A 6000-nucleotide genomic window follows, 5' to 3' on the forward strand; every position below is an offset into this window, starting at 1 on the left:
GAAAAAACGATATCTGGAACTCCAGATATAAGTGTTTCAAATCTGGGAAAAATCAGGATATCGACAGTCCTGTAATTTAAAATCCAGAAAAAGCGGTTTTCGCAAAACGCTTAAAAATCAGACCAAATCAACTCCGAATGAGCTGAAATTTGGTCTGCAGTCAAATAACACAACTATCAAGTGAATAGAATAATTTTTTTTGGAAAACACAGAATTTTTGCACAGAAAATACTGCTGGTGCGACAGGGCAAAAATCTGGTTTTTATTTGAGTGCACTATTCACTTTATGAATCTATTTTAACACTCTAAAAGACAAAGCAAACCTAATGCAATCTAAATGACACTGTATAACAGTGCATATGCAGATGACTATTATGAATACGCTAAATGCACGACGAGCAAAACACGATAAGCAAATTATGACTAGAACTACGTTAACTAACAATGCAAATGCAACTATGCTAAACAATAAAATGCAATACGACTACTAAGTTAAACAATATCTAATTACCAATTCAAACAATCATAAACACATTTCACACATACGAAACAAATACGATATCCGTACACACACTTCTACACTAAAACTAACTTAGATAAATAAACTAATTAGTATAAAAAACAACATAAATAATACTAAATGAAATTAATTCACTAAAGAACAAAGGCTAGGGTTAGGGTTGGTTTGGGAGAACTCGGTTTGGATTAGGTAGGCTCGAGCTATGTTTGACTCGACTCGGACTAGTATGGACTTGGTATAGGTTTGGCCTAACTAATTGGGTTCGGTTTTGAGTTGACTTAGTCAACTAGGTTCAGTTGACTTAGGTGGACTCGGTTTGACTTGGATAGAGTTGGGTTAACTTGGTTAAGGTTGACTCAACTTGGTTTAACCTAGATTAGGTTTGACTTAGACTAGAGTTGACTCGACCTAGGCTCGGTTTGGACTCACCCTGGGTTAGACTAAAACGTGACTCGGGTTAGGTCTTGGTCTTGGACTTAGGCTTATTAAGACTAGGTTGAACTCGGTTTAGGGTTGACTTCGTCAACTAAGCTCGGTTTGAGTTAGGTCGGTTGGGATAGGCTTGGATCAAGCTTGACTCGGGTTAACTTAGTCAATTGAGGTCGGTTATAAGGATAGGCACACAATAAAAATTCAAAGATAATTTTGGAAATGGAGAAGTCCCAAAATCGTCCTTCTAATGGGGAGTTACAACCTTAATGAGCTTTTAAATCCAATTGGGAAACATGGATCAATGCAATTTCCAAAACCAAGGTGAGGGAAAGCCTTTAATTGAAATTAATTCTTTTTTGGAGAATTCAAACCGTCCAACCTAGATAGTCACACGATTTTGGCTTTCCAACCAAGAATTTAAATGCAATTATTTCTTTCTTGAACCCATAAACACCTACTTTGGAAATTTAATTGATTTTCAAATTGGCCTTTCAAATCTCAATTTGTAACTCCCTATTAATAGGCAATCAAGAATTAAATCCTTTTTTAAATACCCCACACGATTTTTGAAACTTAACTTTTTCCAAAAACTTTCCATATTTCAATGCATTAATTGCTTTCCTTCTCAAAAATCGTCTACACTAATTGGCTTTACTTTCTAAACTAAAAGAATTAAATCTACCTAGGGAATAAAAGGAATTAAAGGGAAAAACGATTTCCTAGGAGTTAATGCTAACCTAACTCTCAAAACCTATTTAATTAACCCCTAAAAACAGCTAGGAAAGAAAACCCTAATACATTGAACCTAGACACCTTCCTAACTCAACTAATGACATTTAAAACTTTCTAAGAAAATCGACCAAGAGCTCTAATGGCCGCCGCCCCACCTTGGGGAAGAAGAAGATCCACACGAAAATTAAAAATAAAAATATAAATTAACAAAAAGCAATAAAAATAAATAATTACTATTTTGATAAGATTAAATTAGAAAATAAAAAAAAAAGACTTCTAATTACACAAATGCTAACAAGAACAGCACTATGCTGGAATTAAAAACATGAAAAAAAAAGAAAACTTGATTTTTGTAATTTTCGTCAATAGACTCAAAACACAAAAACAAAAAATGATTAAAACACTTAGTTAAATCAACCCTAAAACAATGAAATGACTAACACAAGTTTATGCTACTGTTAACATACTAAACACACAGTAAACTACACGTCTTACTAACCTAAACACACTTTTAACGAAAATGTAAATATCGGCTAGAATATCTCTAGCCGATTTTTTTCTTTTTCAAAAGTGAAAACAAACAAGACACAAACACAACCTATGAATAAACTGACTTAAACTGAACTTTTATAATTGGATTTTCTGCAAAACAGCTCAACACACATGCTGGACATAAAAAAAATCAGAGCAAAGAAAAATATTTTTTTAAAAATCAAGAATCGGATAGAATAAGTCTAGCCGATTTTTGGATTTTTCTTTTCAATTAAAATCAAATGCAACCCACACAAAAACGACTAAGGTGAATCAAAATGAACACTTTTTTTTATTGGATTTTCTGTAAAACAGCCCCAAGAACGCCTATGAGAAATTTGAAGAATCGGCTAGATGAAGATCTAGCCGATTTTTAATGAAAGGCATGAAAAATCTAAAAAAAAAACAATCGATTTCAATGAATCAAGCAAACAAATAAACCTAATCTAACGTGATGGCCTATGCACGAAATCTAATCTAAGGTTGAAACGAGAAGAAAAACAAGAAACACTCAGAAAATAAGAAGAAGAAAACCACACACACTTCGGTTTTAGCTAGAAGAGAAGGAAGAAGAAGACCTACCTTTTGGAAGATCCGACGACTGGGGGGGATGAAGAAGAGCGGACCGTGGCTAGAGATGGACGTCCTACACAGTTCGAGAATGTTGTACTTCACCAAAAAATGGCACCTTTGCAGCTGCTACACGTTGGAGATCCACCGACGGTGGAATGTGAGCCGATTCTTGATCGGAGGGAGTAGAAAGCCGGATGGAGGTAGGGCCGGCTCACCTTGGTGGTGTGTTTCATACTCCCGCTCAAGGTTAATGGTCTCCACCTCTGCTACACCTGCAAAAATACAGAAAAGTGGTGAAAAGACAGCAAGGAACAAGAAAGAAATGGAAATGAACAAAAGAAAGATCGAAAATATGCTTGAAAATCAAGCATAGACCGGTCTTCAATGGCCAACAGGTGGGGGAGATGGAGAGGAAGGAGTTGCTGGAGTAGATTCACTGCAAGGGGCGTCCAAACACAGCCAAAGACGCCTAGGGTTCTTGAAAAAAAACTATTTATAGTTTTGACATTTTTCAGAAAGAGTGTTAAAAAATAAAATATTGCTAGGCGCCACTTTCTGGGGGGTTTTCTGCAAAACTTTTTTTAATTTGGATATGGATAGGTGTGTGGGTTGGGTTTTGGACTTTTTAAGAATTGATCCAAGGTCCAATTGACCTGAATGGGTCGGATATGGATCTGATCCACCTCAAAATCCGTGCCCAAACACTGAAATAGCCATAACTCTCTCATTTTAACTCCGATTTTTCTGAAATTCGAACCATAGCCCCTTACTATCAAAACACATCTAAACATGGGTTTAAAACCTTAAACTTGATACAAAATGCATGAAAAACTTGTTTACATGATGTGCATTTCATGCATCATTAATAGTTCTTTAACCATTACGTACAGGATATCGCTACCTTTCAACTACATTGATCATGGAATAATTAGGAGACTCATACTGTGCATAAGCATGATTATGACACATATTCTTTTCTTTTTCTTTTTTTCAAAGCTAATAGGAACATCATTTAAGATTTCATTTGCTCAACAAAATTACGATACACCCGAAGCATTATAGTAGTGTAAAGGTAAAAAGTTCTGACTTAATTACCTTAGATAGATACAGATGGAAATTATTCATTCGGCCAGAATAGGTGATTCTTTCTAGTACTACATGCTGATTTTATACACCTAACCTATTATGAACAGAGATCTGTACATGCGTACAGACCCTCGTTACCTCAACTAAAACCCCCATAAATATGTTGAATTAATTTCCAGCACTTTATTTCTTAACAGAGAATATCATAATATTATGATCAAAACCAAGAATTCGTTCTCGGATAATATAGCTGCCAAGTTTTCTTCCAAGTCTACCGAGAATCCCCACATCGTTAGATTTGGGGTTTCCTTGCATATCCCCCTTTTTGCAGAAAATCGAGATTTGTATACCCCTTTCACAATGGAAATCCGAAACCCCCAAATCATAGATTTGGGCTTTCGGATTAGGGTCGATGGAAACCCCCAAAACAAAATTTAACCCACGAAGTAACCAAGGAAACAAAAAAAAATCGGCCATCAAAAAGGGTCCCCATGGACCCTCGCCTCAAAAGATTACACGGGATCAAACCCATGTTTGATTCCTCACCTAGAATCGAGAGGAGCACCGTACCTGATTTTTGCTGGTTTTTCGGCGATCGAAGGCTGCAATCGCGTGGGTAGGGCCGGCTGGTGTTGCTCCTTGTTGTTGCCGTGACAGGGAGCTCGCTGGAGGTCGGCGATGGTGGATGTGGGTTGTCACAGCTTGCCGACGATCTTCTACCCTCCAGCGCACGCACATAGACAGAGAGAGACGAGTGAAGAGGGGCCTCTCTCCACTCCCTTTTATCGGCCAAGACCCCTCCCCCCTTCATGCCAAGATGGGGGGAGATCAGTTACGCCCTGCGTAACCCCCCCCTGCCTCTTTCCTTAATAGAAAGAATTGTGCCCTAGGCACGATTCTCTTTTACAGGTTTTAAAAGGCATGCCCCGGGTCTGGGTCCGAACCCGTGACCCGCGATACCAAATCCAGTTTACAACTGGATCTGGATTGCCAAAAGCTAGCGGATCCTCAGTTGGATCCTTGTGGGTCCAACTGTGGGTCCGACAGTTGTTTATTTATTTTTTTCTTATAATTAATATTAATTATTTATTTAATTTGAATTTAACATTATACATATAATTTAACCCCCATCAATATGGATCCGCAAGTTGGATCCAACTGTGGATCCTCGAATTCGCTATATATATATATATATATATATATATATATATATATATATATATATATATATATATATATATTTCTATTTTATTACTAACATTAATATTATTTTAATATAACACAAATATTTAAGCATAAATACCCCTTTATGGGTCTTGGATCCGAAACTGGATCCTAGGCCCAAATCACCCATATATCATAATATATTTAAAATAAATGCCTAAAATTATGGTTATTACAGAAAATAAATAAAATAGTCTTGAGTGCCTCTGCAAAATTAGCAAACTTATTAGTAAAGATATGTCAACTTTTCTGAATCTATCCAATAATATCTGAAATTAAGGGATTTATCCAGATATAAGCTTTTTTCATGTTTTTCTGAGATAAACATAATAAAATATGATGCAAAATTGAATAAATAATAAAAATAAACAACTTTAAAATTCAGAATTATGAGAAAAATAACCAAAATACCCCTAAAAACAAGACTATGACCTTGAAATCAGGGTTTTCAGAAAAGATTTTTGTAAAACTTTTAATTTAGGGATCAAACGGATTCAAATCAACACCAAATCGGGTGTGAAGGACCCTAGCATGATTATGAACATGATCAAACCCTAAAATAGAAAACTTTTTATGAAAAATTAGAATATCATAAAAATATCAAATTTTGCCCGTATTTCAGTTAAATTGGGACTCTACGGGCATCCTGTTTTCATGATTTAACCAACTAATGTACCAAACGAATTCCAAAATCTGTAAAAAGTGACATGGACACTTCTAATAATCCTAAAATTAAAATAGAATCAAAAAATATAATTTTTAGCATTATTTTGATATAAAATTAAATGAAAATGTGAAAATATGCCATTTTGTCTGTGGGCACGTATCTATCACAATGTCAGGCTTGAATCAGGCATCAAATAGTAATAAAAAATAGTAAAATTTTACATGAAAAAACTAGA

The sequence above is a fragment of the Nuphar pumila genome, chromosome 13 (assembly GCF_984573655.1).
Source record: "Nuphar pumila chromosome 13, dmNupPumi1.hap1.1, whole genome shotgun sequence".
In the NCBI taxonomy this organism is placed as follows: domain Eukaryota; kingdom Viridiplantae; phylum Streptophyta; class Magnoliopsida; order Nymphaeales; family Nymphaeaceae; genus Nuphar; species Nuphar pumila.